Source organism: Notamacropus eugenii, chromosome 5, assembly GCF_028372415.1.
Source record: "Notamacropus eugenii isolate mMacEug1 chromosome 5, mMacEug1.pri_v2, whole genome shotgun sequence".
Classification (NCBI taxonomy): Eukaryota; Metazoa; Chordata; class Mammalia; order Diprotodontia; family Macropodidae; genus Notamacropus; species Notamacropus eugenii.
The window spans coordinates 76,518,903-76,536,046 of NC_092876.1; the positions used below are offsets into that span (position 1 = coordinate 76,518,903).

The following is a 17,144-nucleotide window of genomic DNA, read 5'->3' on the forward strand; positions in this document are numbered from 1 at the left end:
CATTTGCATTTGCATCCAGATTTGCATTTTTCGTAATTCTAAAAAGATTTGGCCTGACCCATCTGTGTGAGCTCAGTCTCTCATCCCATGGGGTAATCTGGACCACCACATACCTCACAGCTGGTCCTCTAGCCCCTGCTGGGGAGTCTTAAATAATGAATTGTAATGAGAAGTAATTATTTGCCCTACATCTTTGGAATTAGCTCTTGACTGTTTTGACCTGCCTGGCCTGTTACAAAATTGATACCACATTGGCGGGAGTTTTTGTTGGTTCACCTAACCATGATTAATGAGCACCAGGAAAATCAGACATTCTTTATTCCTCTCTGGTTTTGGAATGGAAGGACTGTAAGAAACTCTCAAAATGTTGTCTTTATTTTATTTGTTGGATAATAATGGCAAAAAAAATTCATTCTGTCCATACAGGGTGAAGTTTCTATTTCATTCTTTCTAGAGTGCTAAATCTGAGGTCAGAGGATCCGAATTCAAATTCTGACCATGTTCCTTACTTCATATATGACCTTGGGTAAGTAAACCCATCTGGGCCTCAGTTTTTCTCATCTATAAAAGGAGGTAGTTGGACCAAAAGATCTTTAAGGTTCGTTCTGGGTTTAAATCTCTGAGCCTCTGATCCACTGAAATATACTGGGCACCTAATGAGTGCCTGGCACATCACTGTCTATTAAGAGAGCAATTTACTCAAACTGGGGCCGTGACAAAAGCATTAGACTTAGGAGTTAGAAGAACTGGGTTCGAATCCTGAATGTTCCACTTTCTGGCTATGTGAGTGACTGGGCAAGTTTTTTCTCTTTTTTGAGCCTCAGTTTCCTCATCTGTAAAATGGGGATATTGGACTGGGATCATAGATACATTTTGACAAAGAAGGGACTTTAGAGGCCATTGAGTCCAATCTGTTCATTTTACAGATGGGGAAACTGAGGCCCAGGGAAGTGAAGTGACTGTCTGAGATCACACAATGTAAGTGAATCAAAATCTTATGACTCCAAAGCCCATGCTGTTTCTATCACACCATGCTACTTCTCCAACACAGAAATGCAGATGACACCCAAGCTCCCTTCCAGCCCTGACGTGCTGTGAATCTCTGATTCTATAACATCTCTATCCAGTGAGTCAACAGTGGAGTCAGAAATATAACTTTGACTGTCTTTTTCAGGCTCCGGCTTCATACTGAGACTAGGCTCCAGACAGCTGTATCTAAGATACATCTAAGAGATAATTTTCAGGCTCCCAGAGCTGGGAATCAAATCCCCTTCATTAGTGCCATATTCACTTAAAAGATTCCTCTTAAAACTGGAATGTGTACACAGAAGGCAAAAAGCCCATTTGACTCAGAGGATATTAAACTATGCCCTCAGTTCCCAGTGCTGCATCTCACATAATTAGCACATAGGTCTCACTTGCACATAGTGGTAGTTTAAATTTAATCAGCCCCTAAAAAAAAAAAAAACTTCATTTAAATGATATTTAGTTTCCTTAGTTACATAGAATGAGAGGCACTCATCTAGTATGAGCTTTAAACCTTATCAGAGGGATCTGCAGATAACACAGTCTCCATGATGACATGGAGAATGCTAGGGTGGAAAAGAATATGGGAGCTGGAGTCAGGAGAACTGGATTCCTTCCTTCTCTCCCACACTGGGATGACAGGGGAGTCATTTCACATCACACTGTGCCTCAGTTTCCTCACTGGTGAATGGGTACCCATTGTCACATGGCTGCTGTGAAGAAAGTGCTTTACAGTCTTGAAGTACCGTGTAAATGGGAAATATCATTTTGGCAGAAATTCAGACCTCTTAAAGCTGCAGGCAGAAAGCTGTGACAAGGATTGAAGCCTTGAGAGCACTAGTTTCCCAGTGTCCCTGGGGAACGTGAACATGGTACAGGAGGATAAGAAGGTGGGGCAGGAGGAACTGCAAGTTTCTCATTTGGTATAATTTAGGTGGCATAAAATTAGTAAAATTTTTCTTAAATAAACAACAACCCAAATCACTTAGGATCTTAGATCACTGATTTAAACCTGGAAGAGATTTCGGAGGTTATCTTGTCTAATACCTCCATTTTACAGAATAGGAAACTGAGGTACAAGTAGTTTAGGTGACTTGTCCAAGACTGCAAGAAATGAGCATGAGGGGCCTTGTTTGACTTGAGAGTTTATAACTCCAGAGTCAGTATCCTTTCCACTGGAAGGAACCTCAAAAAGCCCTTCAGACACAGGGCCATGACCAATAATCACTCCTAGACTGTTCCCAAGATGGGGTCATCTAGCCTCCTTGTGGTCTTGAGAAGGTCTTCCTTCTTGAGGCAGCCTATCCCACTTTCACCACCTATTGTCAATAACTCACTCTTGACCTCAAGCCCAAATCTGACTCTCTGTTTTCAACCTTTTTTTTGCTCCTGATGCTGCCCCCTTGGAGCCAAACTAAGGAAGCCAAATCCCTGTTCCACCTTTTGGTCAGTCATGTCCAACTCTTCATGACCCCGTGAACCATACTATCCATAGGGTTTTCTTGGCAAAGATATCGGAATGGTTTGACATTTCCTTCTTGAGTAAACAAGGTTAAATGACTTTTCCAGGGTCTCACAGCTAGAAAATGTCTGAGGCTGAATTTGAACTTAGGTATTCCTGACTCCAGGCCCAGCGCTCTATCCACTGAGCAACCTAACTGCCTCAAATACTTGAGCCCTGTATCATGATTCCCTTGGCTTTCTCCAGGTTAAATCACTTTATCTCTCTTACCAGTCTTATCCCGTGCTATTACCTTCTATTACTCTCTGTTCTTGGCTCCCAGCTGGTCCCCAACACATCCAGTCCCTTCCCCTTTCTGCCCCTTTGTTTCTTCAAGGGGAGCCAACTCTGCAAGTACGGGGGATTCCTGCCTTGGGGAATCACATGGTGGTCAGAAGTAGCCATGCAAGAACACTCTCAAGGTCTCTCTTAAGAACTTCGGAATTGATTATGTGACATGGGAGACACTGACACAGGACCACCCAGCATGGTGTGCCCTCTTTAGAGAAGGATCTGTGTTGCATGAGTAAAGGAGAATTTAAGTAGCACAAAATGTGAGATGCACAAATTTAAAGAATCCACCTCATATGTTCATATGGACCATTTGTGCCTGACCTGTGGTAGAGCATTCCGAGCTCATATTGATCAGGCAATCAACACACAGAAACTTGACTCTAAACTAGGGATGTCATTTTGGTCCTCTTCAGGAACAAAGGACAACACCCAAAGCAGCCAGATACATAAGAACAGGGATTCCTGAGTCAGGCAAACTCACCAGAAGTCCACCAGCTCAGATTCTTTGTGATTCTGTGATGGATGAAAAGATTAAATTGGAAGATACTGGGTAGCTGGGGGTGAGGAAATTGGAGTAGGAGAGCCCTCCTCTGAGACAGTTTGCATTCTGTATCTGTGTGGGGGAACAATATGGGTGCATATGAGTGGATGTGGGACATAGAACAGGTTAAAAAGGGGGCTTTTTGTTTTCCCAGTCAGGCCCCTGGCCCCTAGAGGAAGGGAGGAAGGCTCAGGAGATGACAGTCTTCTGTCAAACGTGGCTGATGTTTTGATAACTCTTCTTTGTTATGAGAGAAGGGTTTCATCGATCAAGCATTTAATAAGTCATCCATTCAGTCAATAAACGTTTATTAAGTGCCTCCTAAGTGGCTTTAGAGCAGTGAGGTGGCTCAGTGGTTAGAGTGCCAGACCTGAAGTCAGGAGGATTCATGCTCCTGAGGTCAAATCTGGCCTCACGCATGTACTGACTGCGTGACCCTGGGCAAGTCACTTAACTTGTTTGCCTCAGTTTCCTCATCTGTAAAATGAGCTATAGAAGGAAATGGCAAATCACGCCAGTATTTTTGTCAATGGGGTCACAAAGAGTCAGATGCAACTGGAACTGAACAAGTGGCCTGCTAGAGGCAGGCTGGCTCAGTGGATAGAGTGTGGGCCTGGAGTCAGAAAGACCTGAGTTCAAATCCAGCCTCAGACACTTACCAGCTGTGTGATCCTGGGCAAGTTGCTTAACCTCTGTTTGCCTTAATCCACTGGAAGAAGTGATAGCAAATCACTTCAGTATCTTTGCCAGGAAAACCCCATGGACAGCATTGTTGAGCGATAGTTCATGGGTCATGAAGAGTGAGATGCAATGGAGCGGTGATTAGGAGGGGCAGGGACAGGGCTAAGCGCTAGAGGTTCAAAAAGAGGCATAAGACAATCCGTGCCCCCAGAGAGTTTGCAATGTAATGAGGAAGACAACATGCAAACAATAATGTACAAACAAGCTATAGACAGGATAAATGGGAGACTATCAACAGTGGGAAAGCACTACCATCAAGGGGTTTTGGGAAAGGTTTCCCTTAGAAGGTGACATTTTAGCTGGAACTTTAAGGAAGCCAGGAGATGGAGATGAGGAGGAAAAGCATTCTAGGCACAGGGAATAGCCAAGGAAAATGCCCAGAGGCAAGAGATAGAGTATCTGGTGTGAGGAACGGTGTCACCAGATGGAGAGTGTATGAGGGTGAGTAAGGGACAAGAAGATGGGAAGGGTAGGAGGGGTCCAGGCTTTGAAGGGCTTGGAATAGCAGAGGATTTTCCTGGAAGTGATAGGGAACCACTGGAGTTGAGTAGGGATCTGGGGACAGTGGAGGAAGCGGTATGACACAGTCAGACCTGAATTTTAGGAAGATCACTTTGACAGCTGAGTGGAGGGTGGACTTACGGTAGGGAGACCAACCACCAGGCTATTAAAGTAGCTTAGGCATGAGGGGCAGGTGGCAGTGTCAGAAGAGAGGAGGGAACATATAGGAGAGATATTATAAAGCATTTATTTATAGACAGCTAAGTGGCACAGTCCCACTGTGTGGGACTTGGACACAAGAAGATCTAAGATAGAATCCCATTTCAAACACTTACTAGTTAGGTGACCCAGGGCAATTTACTTAACTACTTTGCACCTCAGTTTCCTCATCTATAAAATGGGGTCATCTACCTTCCCAAGTGGTTGTGAGGATCAAATGAGTTGACATATAAAATGTGCTTTGCAAACTTTAAAGTGCCATGTAAATATTATTATGATGAAGTTAGGTATATAGTAACATGCTATTCCACTGGAAAGAGGTATTAGAAAGTGACATCAAGGTTAAAAGAAGCAGCGAGAGACATTGGAAAAAGAGTTAAGTAATTGTAACTGAAGTGAGAGGTAAAGAAGATTTAATTCCTCTCCAGGACTGAATTTTATAGGTTGTACAGCTTGGATTTTCTTTGAGTGTTCAGTCATGTCTGACTTCATGACCCCATTTGGGGTTTTCTCGGCAAAGATACTGGAGTGGTTTGCCATTTCCTTCTCCAGCTCATTTTACATATGGGGAAACTGAGGCAAAAAGGGTTAAGTGACTTGGTCACATACTTAATAAGTGAATGAGGCTAAGTTTGAACTCAGGAGGTGGTTTCCTGACGCCAGGCCAGGCTCTGTGTGCACTATGGCGCCCCCTAGCTGCCCCATATAGACAAGCAGGGTCTTAAAGATAGGAGCATTTGACATTCTGCATTAGTGAGTTGGATTAAGTAGCCTCCTAGGCTAGCTTCTTCTACCCCATTTTCTACTCAGTAACCCTGATTGTAAACTTCCTGGTGACTTATTACATTGAAAATTGAGATGGTTGGTTATTGACAAGAAAAGACTCACATACATAAGTGTTCATAGCAGCGCTCTTTGGAATATCAAGAGACAAAATTAATGGTGTCCTGGGTGATGGGGGAGTGACTGAAACTGAGCAACGAATGTGATGAATTCAAAGAAATGTGGGAAGACTGAAATGAAGTGACACAGAGTGATCGGGCAGAACCAAAGCATGCCATGCACCCTTACTTTCTAGAAACAGAGACTACTAAAAATGATGAGAACCAGATCAGAATCATTGGTCAGCTTTGGCATTAGCATATATGGCCTACTCCAGTTCTCAATTCTTTGTATATTATGGAGGGCGGGCCGGAGATTTAGTTGGAATTATATGAGGGACTCATACAATCTGTCAAAACAAAATTACAATGAAATATTTATCAAACAAAATAAAATGAGGAAATTGGACTAGATTATTTAATGTTCCAAAACCATCAAAACTATACATTGTATAAAAAGAGGAAGGTGGGGGCCCAGTAGATGGAACACTGGACCTGGAGTCAGGAAGATCTGAGTTCAAATCCCATATCAGGTACTTCCTAGACATGTAACCTGGGGCAAGTCACTTAAGCTCTCTCATTCTGTTGCTTCATCTGTAAAATGAGGATGGTAATAGTAGTTACTTCACAGGGTGGTTGTCAGCCTCTGATGAGTTAAAGTACGTAAAATGTTTGCAAACCTTACAATGCTATATAAATGTTAACTATTGTTAGTCATTAAACAGAATCACCAAACTTGGCTCTGAAGGAAAGATGTGAGAATGTACCTTTCTCCCTTCTTCGCAGTAGCTGGGGGGCTATGGGGATGGAACACTTCGTATTGTCAGACTTTGTGTGTTGGTTAGTACTGCTGAACTGGGTTTTTTTTCTTTTTCTCTTTCCTTCCTTCCCTTCCTTCCTTCCTTCATTCCTTCCTTCTTTCCTTCCTTCCTCTCTCTGACTCTTGTAAATACTCTTTGGGAGGGCCAAAAGGGAGGGAGGTACTAGGAAATGAAGGTGATGTAAGACCAAAAAAATAGCAATCAATGATTTAGGAAAATATTCCGGGTTCTTTCCAGCTCTAAATCCTAGAAGACACACCCATGATCATATCTGGAAACCCTGAGCTTTTGTAGACACACCAACTCCAGGCTGTGTATAATTTCTAACAGATCCTGGGGTATCCTCTGTAAACTGCAAACACAGCACACCCTTGTCACCAGGCATGGGCTGATGGAGGTCTGAGCTAGCACACAGACTTACAGAGCTGGAGGGACGGAGGACTGTCCCTGAGCAAGCCAAATCAGAAGTATCCCATCATAGCTGGCACCACATCAGGCCTGCTCATTTTACCTGTGAGATCTGGGTGTTGCTTCAGGAGGCAGGGTCTCACTGCCAGCTTGCCTCACTTGTAGGAGAGACATCTCTGGGGCAATCCATCCTTGGCTCCTGCCGTGAAATACATAGACACCACCTTTTAGCTGGCACCATCCTTCAGATGTTTAGCCTACAGTTATGAATATTTAACATGCCAGGGGCTCATATTCCCTTTGTAAGAATTTTCTCTGCTAAAAAGCTTCACAAAGCTAGGATGGAGACCCCAGCGTAAACATGCTGCTGTGACTTAAGGTCTAAAAAAGACTGTCCTCTCCCAGGCCACCCAGATAGGGTCTCTGGCTGGTTTCATGTGGTGTGAGACACTGGCATCATTTTTTTACATTATAGAATCTCAGTTGTTATCATATATCATAGAATCTCTGGTGGAGTTGATGGGGATAGGATGTGAACCCCTAAAAGGAAAAGACTATGTCTTTGGTATCTGGACCCCAAAAAAGAAAAACCCCTTCCCATTCCCCCAACTGACTCTCCCACATGGCCCAGGTCAGCTGGGCACCCTGCCCTTCCCAGTTAATCTTTTCATTGTTTGTCCATGTCCCCACCCTAGACCCCCACTCCTTAATTCCATCTAGACCCCTTCTCTGTTCCCAAACTACTTGGCTGCTCACAGATCTGCCCAAGGTCCCTCTTGCCTCCGTTAAAGTGCTCAGATTCAATCTGCCCACTTGTCAATACAAGTGTCATAAATCCATGGAAGTCTTAAAATCTCACCCACCCCAACTGGTGTTTTAATAAACCTTGTCTCTAGCTGAAAGAAGGCTTGGATCTAATTCATTTGGCCCAGGACCCTCATCATTCGCCTTTGAATTTTAGGATTCCTAACACCCCTAGACCTCATGCCAGGGACCTGGGCCATGTGGGAAAGTCCAGGGGCTTTTCCTTTTTGGGGTCTAGATCCCAAATATATGGTCTTTTCCTTTTAGGGATTCATATCACATCCCTATCAGAGTTGGAAAGAATACAGTTCAAGGGTTCTTAACCAAGTGTCTACTGATCCCTAAAATATAGATAAATTTCAGGAGTCCATGATTCTGAATGGAAGAGAGAACAGATACCCTAGGTCTGCTCTCTTGGGACCTCCGTTCTGAGGCCTGCCATCATCCTGGTACAGGGTGGAAGAAGAGGAATGGCCCAACAAGTTAATACCCCTTTATGTTAGCCATTGCTATCAACACTTTGTAGGAAGGCCCCCATTACATCTGCTTTTGTATCAAGTTAATGCACCAAGTAAGATGCTTTGCAAACTTTAAAGAGCTTTTGAAAAGTGAGATATTATTTTAAAACTAGAAGAATTCCTACAAATTCAAGCTTAAAAAACATTTAAGGGCCTACTCTATGTCAAGCACTAGGTCAGATGCAAGAGGGATTGCAATCAAACACTAGATCCATATCAGAGTAGGAAGGGACCTTAGATACCATTTATTCTATCAGGGAAACTGAGGCTCAGAGAAGAAAAGTGGCTGACCCAAAGTCACCCAGATAGTCATTGGCAACCCTGGTGTGTTCAGAAACTGGGCCTGGTAACTCCAATCCAGAACTCCTATACTTACCCAAACAGATCACCCAAAATAACCCAAGGGTTCTAAGTATTTTGAAAACTTGCACAATCTAATCCAGAAGCAGGGCTTTCCATTAGCAAAAATGTAGAACAGATGGAGCCCAAAAGAGCAACCCCTAGTTTTTTTTTTTATTTTAAATGCAAATAGATGTTTTCTTCCAAATTGATTTTAAAATGAACCAATCACTATGTTCTTAACCACTGTCAATCGGTAGGGTCTTCCTAGAGAGGCAAATTCCTTAAATTTGGAGTCACCCCCAGAGTTAGGCGTAAGGAAGTAATGTGAGGGTGCTCTGCTGTCTGGTAGCTAAGATACCAATGCCTGAGTCCAGGGTAGGGCAGGGCAGGGCAGGAGCCCAACAGGAAGGTACCTTTTGTTCTCTCCTTTTGTACCAAGTCAATGGGTCATTCATCATGTGCCAGATCCAGGAAGAACCTTAAAGGTCAATGGAGGACTATAGGGGACAAGTGATTTGATCAAGGTCACCAAGAGAGTCAGGGCAGAGTTGGCACTAGAGCTCAGGTCTTCTGGCTCTTGGTCTCTTGCCAAATTCCACAACACCTCCCACCATTCCTATTCTATTTTCCAAGTAAATCCTGTACTTTTTATTTGGTGTAGTTTCCTGGACTCTGTGTAAATGAAAAAAATGGCATCTGGTTTACAAATTAGCTAGTCCCCTCTGATTCTGCTCAACAGGAGTTAAGAGGTATCATGATGGAGGGGAAAGGGGCCTGGTAGTCAATCAATCCGTAGAGTTTGGGATTTGCCAAAAGTTCCAAACTTTTCCAAAAGTCACAGAACCTTTGAATTGGAAGGGACATCACAGGGCTCAGGCAGGACTCAGTCCAACCAGTAATTGACCAAGAATCCTCTTGGTTAACTAGTTGTGTGATTTTACTGCTCAGGTCCTCAGTTTCTCCAACTGTAAAAAGAAGAGACTAGTAACTCACAAAACCTGCTCTATAAGGTTGTTGGGGAAAGCTTTTGTAAACCTGAAACTGATGGGGTATTGGGATCTGTGGACCCCTAAATGGAAAAGATCATGTCTTTGAAAGCAATCCAATACCTGAATTTTCCCATACATTTCAGGAGCCCACATTACTGGTGCCTGCACCCAAGGCCACTGACCCAGCCCAGCCCACCTAGATCACCTAATTAGTTCACTTGACATTCCATTCATGGTTGTATCTGGCCCACCCCAGACTACTTACCGCTCCTTAATCCCATTCAGATCCTGTCTGTACACAAGCATCAGTCTCACCCCCATGAAGTAGCAGATTCACTAGGAACCCTGCCTACTCCAATTGGCATTATGATAAACCTTGTCATTTGAGTGGAAGAAGGTTTGAGTGGGCGAATTCATTCCAGGTGGATGCTGCCCTATAACCTGACATTTCAGGGGTTCCCAACAACCCCAAACTGCATCAAAATCAGCTCACCACTGATTTGACTTGGCAAACCAAACCCATGATGAGGAGAACTAAAAGATTATACCTTGGAACAGAGCAACCATCTACTAAGGAATGGAGAAATTAGAATTCGCATCTATAGAGGGAAAAATGAACCCAGTGACCTTTCTGTAATTTCCTTCTTCTGTAGTAATAATTTCCAGTGTTTGACAGGGTCAACCACTCCTTCTTAACATTATTGTGAGATTCAGATGAGACGATGTCAGTAAAGCCAGCACATTGCCTGGCATACAGGAGATGCTTAATAAATGCTTGTGCCCTTACCCCTCACCTCCATAATCTCCTTCTATTCTCTCCTGGTTCCCTTCCTACTCCTCTGTGAAGTCATTCTCAGATTCCTTCTCTTTCTACACAGTCCCAAAAATCTTAGCAGGTCCCAAAGCTTCCATTATCATATATAAATAAGAATGTTTGTAAAGCCCTTAGCACAGTGCCTAACACATAAGTAGGTGCTATTTAAATGCTTATTCCTTTCCCTGTGTATGCAGATGACTCCCTAATCCAGTCTTCACTGCTTTCTTGAACTTGATCTTATTCCACATCATCAAATGCTTGCAGGACCTCTCCATTTAGATGTCCCCATTTCAAACTTAGTGTGTCCAAATGTATCTTTGCCTCAACCCACGGCTTTTCCAAAATTTCTGTTTTGATCGGGGGCCTCACAATTTTTCCTGTCACCCAGGTTTGCAATTGAATTTCCATTCTTTCTCCCTCACTCTCCACAATCAGTCAGTTGCCAAGTCTTGTAGATTTTTACCTCTATAATATCTTTGGTATCCTTCCTTTTTCTTTTTTGAACTTCTTTCTCTCCATTCACACAGCCCAGGGAACACAGGACCTCATCATTTCTCTCCTGAACTACTGTGTTCCAGTCTTTCAGCTTTCAGTCTCTCCCCCTACACAGCTACCAAAATAGTCTTTCTCAGGTACAAATCTTCTCATGTGCTTTAACACCTTTGGTGACTTTTTACTGCTTCTAGGATCCAATGAGCACTTCTCAACATGGCATTTAAATCTATCAGTAGGGACAGTGAGGGGGTATAGTGAATTGAATGATAGATTTAGAATCAAGAAGGCTTGAGTCTGAAGATAGTACAGAAACTTATTTGCTTGTGTTTCACTGGGTAAGTCACAACCTCTGTCTGCCTTAGTTTCCTCATCTCTAACATGAGGACAATAATAGCACCTACCTCCTAAGGTTGATGTGAGGAGAAAATGGAGTGATATTTGTAAAGCATTTTGCAAACCTTAAAGCATTGTATAAATACTCCCTATTTCACAGATGGATTCCCACCTATGCTTCCAGATTCATCACATATTACTTACTTTTGCATGTTCTACTATGTGGTCAAGCCAAGCTTAGTGGTGTTGTTCTCCAAATCCTGTGTGCTTCAAGTCTTACTTCAGCCTTTGCCCAGGCTGTCTCCCTTTCCTGAAATGCATTCACCACTAAATTTTCATCTCACCACTAAACATACCTGGATTTTTTCCCTTAATTTTTAAAATAAGAATTTAACAAATCCCAAATAAAATGGGCATTTCCATATACATTTGTTGTTGTTGTTCAGTCCTTTCAGTAGTATCCAATTTTCATTTGGAATTTTCTTGACAGAGATGCTGGAGTGCTTCACCTTTTCCTTCTTCAGTTCATTTTACAGATGAGGAAACTGAGGCAATCAAGATTAAGTGACTTGCCCAGGATCACACAACTAGCAAGTGTCTGAGGCTGGATTTGAAGTCAGGTCTTCTTGGTCCCAGCATAGGTGCTCTATCCACTGCACCACCCAGCTGTCTTTTCCATATACACAGTAGAATAGAAAAAAAAGATTGTACATGAAACAGAAGGCCCCTGTTATAGGCAGCTTACTTTTCTCCTTGCTTTTTTTCATGGTGTAATGTTAAGGGAATTTGAAGATCTTCCTTGCCCCTTTATTGGCCTATGTAACCTGCTTTGAGTTTTGGTCCACCCAGAGCCTGAGTCACATGGAACCAATGGTGGGAGGAGTTTGCTGAATGGATGGCCCATGAAAGGTGCAGCACAAGAGAGGGTGAGATGAAGCTGAGAGAGAGAGGAGGCAGAGCAGAGCAGCTAGCATGAGTGAGAGAGGGAATGATTTTGCCTAAGGGAGCTTGTTTGTAGGGAGACCCCATGGAGGGAAGGTTTGGGGATGGCAGTCCTCCTTTTATCAGTAATATGTACAAACTTCCTTGTTACATGGTGGTGTCTGAATAAATATTTTAGTTTCATCTTTGAGGAAGAGAGTTTATATTTTGTGAATTTACCCTGGAAATACACCTGTATATCCACAGTGGCTCCTGTGGTTATTGCATTGGCACTACACATGGCTCAGCTTGTGAGCCATCTTCTAGGAAATACTTTCCTGATCTCCATGTTGGTGCCTCCTTCCTCCCTAAATTATCTCCAATTTACATTGTTTACATGTTGTATCCCCTAGCAGAATGTAAATTCCTTGAGGACAGGGATTGTTTTCATTTTATTGTCTCCTTAGCACCTAACCCATAATTGTTGTTCAGTCATTCAACTCTTCATGGACATACTGTCCATGGGTTTTTCTTGGCAAAGACACTGGAGTTATTTGCCATTTTCTTCTCCAGTGGATTAAAGCAAACTGAGGTGAAGTGACTTGCCCAGGGTCACACAGCTAGTAAGTGTCTAAGACTGAATTTGAACCCAAGTCTTCCTGATTTCAGGTCCAGTGCTCTTAATAAATGCTTATTGGATAGGATTGTTTGCAGTACCTGCCTGGATCAAACCAGTCACCCTTGGAGTACAATTCAGTTGCCCACATTGGTGTTAATAAATCCACCTACAATTATACATATATGTGCTGTAATACTTTTTCTTAGAGAGGTGATCAAGTGTCCCTGCTGTGGTAGAAAGAATGTCAGGCTTGGATGTCAGGAGTCTTGATTCTGCCATCAATGATAGAAGCTCATAATAGCTGGTTTCTATAGCACTTTAACACTTGCAAATCATGTGCCAAATACCATCTCAATAATCCCACGAAAACTCAGAGAGGATGTGTTCTCATTCTGCTCATTTCATAGTTGAGGATTCCTGATTCCATGCTCTATCCACTAAACTGCCTGACTTTCTTTAATTCCCCATGGAAGCTTTAGCAGGGCTACTTGACTATTCTGGGCATCTGTCAAAGGAAGAGATTGGAAAGGGCTAGAGAACAGAAAAAGTAGCTTTGGAAGACACCTTACAGGTCATCTTACCTAGTGCTTCTTCATGTAATGTCCATTAACTTCATCTTTTTAAGGAAATATTTTGATGACTATTTCATTATAATCAGTTTCCTTTCTTATTGTATGTATTTTGTTTCATGCTTTTAAAACTTTGATTGTGAGAAGGGGTCCAGAGGTGTTTCCCAAACACCCAAAAGGGCCATGATACAAACAAGGTGAAGAACCCTTGATGTAGTCCTCTTATTTTACAGTTGAAGATGTGAATCTGAAGGAATCCTCTCTAGCTCTGAGACTGTGAAATTGTCAGAACATTAGGTTCTTTTCTGTGCTTCTCTCAACCCTCCTATGAAAAGAGACTCTACCTCGCCCTGTGTAGTGGAGACTCTCGCATGAACCCAATCAGGCTTTGGTCAAAGGAGGACTGGGATAAATGTGGAAAGGGGTGGGAGTTGGAGACAAGGTGGGCATTTAATTCCTGATTCTTCTCCTTATAGGTTACTTGAATCTATAAAGTATGACCTTAATCATGTCCTTTCATCTGCTTGGTTCTGGCAGGTCCACAATGGCCCAGATGGAACCAGATCAGGAATTCAGTATTTCAAACAATCACACAACAAGACCTTGAAGGCACCTTAGAGTCCATCTGGTTCAAACCTCCCCCCTCCTTTTGCAGATCAATAAAGGGAAGCTCAGGGAGTCACCCTCACCATGTGTTTGATTATCCCCTTCTTCAAGGAACCGAGGGAGATCTTTACCTCCTAATCTCCCTTCAGATCACATGCTGTATTTTAGATATTGAGCTCTGGTTGTTATAAAACAATAAAACTCTAATAACTCCATCCTTCCCCCAGTTTATACTCTTAACTTTGGACTTGCTTCCCCTAGCACATCATCGAGGACTTAAGTGACTTGCCCAAGGTCACAAGCAGCAGCGACAGGTCTCCAACCCAGGTCCTTTGCCTCCAAAGTTAATGCTCTTTCCACTGCACCCATGATATGGATATTCCTGGTAGTAATGCAGATAAAAGTCTTTCTATCTTGACTTCATGAACTGTTGTTGTTCAGTCATTTTTACAATTGTGTCTGACTCTTCATGACCCCTTTGGGGTTTTCTTGGCAAAGATACTGGAGTGGTTTGCTATTTCCTTCCCCAGTTCATTTGGCAGATGAGAAAACTGAGGCAATGACTTGCCCAGGGTCATATAGATATTATGTGTCTGAGGCCAGATTTGAACTCCTGAAGATGAGTCTTGCCACTTCAGACCCAGCATTCTATCGAGTGCATCATTTAGTTGCCCTTTATGAATTACTATAACCAAAAATAGCTATTTACTGGTGGCCCATCTTCTGCTGACGAGCTTCAAACCATACCTAGACTTGTCCTTAAATGAAGGACAAACAGACAGACAGACAATTCTCAACTTGCATTCAAAGCCATTCCAGTTGGCAGGATGTGGCAGAGCTTATGCTTCCCCTGAAGAGTTTTTGAGAACCCAAGATTGACTTCATACTGGGAGGAGGCAAAAAAGCAAGCAGGGAGTCACCCTTCTGCTGCTTCCCCTCTTCCTGACCTTGATGATTTCCTAAATGGCTTTCCCTTCTAAGACTGTACATCCCTGGCTTCTTCCCAGTCTTAGCAGCTCTTCCCAATCTCCCTTAATTCTGCTGTCTTCTCTCTGCTGGTTATCTCCTGTCCTTGGCTTGTTTGTCCACAGCTGTTTTTGCGTGTTGTCTCCCCACTGAACTGAGTGCTCCTCGAAAGTAGGGACTCTTTGACTTTTCTCTGTATTCCCATCACTCAACACAGTGGTCGGCACATAGTAGGAGCTTACTAATTGCTTACTGATTTGATTTAACAATTCTCTAAGAAAATCAGGGCAGCTAGGTGGCGCCATAGTGCATAGAGTGCCAAGTCTGGAGTCAGGAAGACGAGTTCAAATGTAGCCTCAGACACGTAATAGCTGTATGACCCTGGACAAGTCACTTAACACTCTTTGCCTCAGTTTCCTCATCTGTAAAATGCGCTGGAGAAGGAAATAGCAAACCACTCCAGTATCTTTGACAAGAAAACCCCATATGGGGTTGCAAAGAGTTGGACACAACTGTAACAAATGAATAGTCAGTCAAGAAAATCAGGTGATGATTTTCTCTCTGACCATTCCTGGACCGCCTTTCTGTCCAGCTTAGCTAGTGAAAACAGAAAGAATAGCAGAAATAACAACAATTCACATTCATAAAGTGCTTCAAGGTTTGCAAACCACTTTACATACATGAACTCATTTGATTTTTACAACAACCCATTGAGGTAAGTGCTTGCTAAGAGAAGTATCTTGGTATAGTAGATAAAGAGTTGAACTGGGGATCAAAAAAGAGCAAATCCTGTCTCTAAAACTTAGTGATGGAGCAATCCTGGTCTAGTCCCCTCTCTGAACCTCAGTTTTCCCATTTGTAAAATGGGTGTAATAATCATGCCTACCTTCTCAAGTGAGATGACTCTCTATAAATTATTCTGCAAACCTTTGAAGTGCTTCAGAAATTTCAGCTTTTTATTATTATTTTACAGATGAGGAACTTGAGGGTAAGCAATTCAAGTGAGCCTCTCAGAGATCATGTCTTATTGCCTCTCCCTCCCCAAGCCTGGGAGGATGAACTCCTCACTGTCAGGGAGGGGCCTCTCTGGTACACTGCTGCACGCAGCCCAGGACCCCACAGGATAGGCCTGGAGCTCAGGAAACACGGGTTGAATTAAAGAAAAATGCTCTTACCCTGTGTTCAGTTATCCCCATCCTCAGGGAGCCAATCTGAAGGGAGATCCTCACCTCCCAATCTCCTATCCTATCACATGCTGTATATATTGAGCTACGATTGTTACTGAACAATGAGACTGGATAAACTCCACCCCTCTCTCAGTTTACACCCTCAGTCTTGGGCTTTCCTCCTCTAGCACATCATAGAGGGACTCTTTTGCCTGGAAGCTTGTGTTCTGTTTCCATAGCGACCAGTTTCTCTGGACCCCCCAAGCTGCTCCTTTTGGAGGCACCATCCTGCCTTAGAGAGCAATGATGATAGGTTGACAGATCTTGGCTGAAAGAGACCTCAGAAGCCATTTGGTCCAATGACTGATGGGAAAAGGGAGCATCAGAAAGGCTGGGACTTGCTCCAGGTCACATAGGAAGTAGATGGCAGAGATGAGACCCAAAGCCAGGTCTGCGGCTCCATAGCCAGTGATCATTCCATTTGACCATGTGAGGGATGGGTATTTCAGCTCCAGATCAGGGTTGCAGATGTCAAAAGTCAGTCAGTATTCATCAGGGTCAGGCAGGCAGGCTCCCTGTCAGATATTTCCTCTGGAGTCAGAGAACTATGGCTCTCGTCTCTGTAGCTGCTTAGGTTACCAGGCCTAGCTAGGACAGAATCCTAGAACCCTGAGATCTTAGAATTTAGAGCTGTCAGGGACTCTGAGCTCAGCCCAGTAGCTCCGTCACTCTCCAGATGGAAGCACCATAACTTGATGGATGGACTGTTGGAGAGATTCAGGAAAATTGGGTTTTGGATCCTGCCTCTGACACTCTCACCAGAAGAATGATCAAAGGATAGTGACTTAATCTTTCTGAGCCTCAGTTTCCTCAGCTGTAAAACAGGGAGAATAATACCCTTAGTACTTCCCTCACAGGCTTGTTTTGAGATTCACATGGGATCTGATTCAAAACATGTTGCAAAACATAAAAGACTGTGTAAATAGTAGTTCTTCCAAGGACACAGAGACCCGTGACATCAAATGATTTGTCCAAGGTCATAAAAGTAAAAATCAGCAGAGCAAAC

The 17,144-nt window shown here is 43.1% G+C and overlaps 1 protein-coding gene across 1 annotated transcript in view; it reads right to left on the reverse strand.

Moving 5' to 3' along the window:
* Positions 1 to 16,176, reverse strand: part of CTPS1 (CTP synthase 1) — a 90,095-nt gene extending 73,919 nt beyond the window's left edge. The window contains exons 1-2 of the mRNA XM_072609768.1: positions 16,088 to 16,176; positions 7,037 to 7,132 (exon numbers count right to left, since the gene is read on the reverse strand). The gene's annotated coding sequence lies outside the window, so the exon portion shown is untranslated. The remainder of the gene's footprint in view (positions 1 to 7,036; positions 7,133 to 16,087) is intronic.
* Between the last annotated feature and the right edge of the window lie 968 nt (positions 16,177 to 17,144).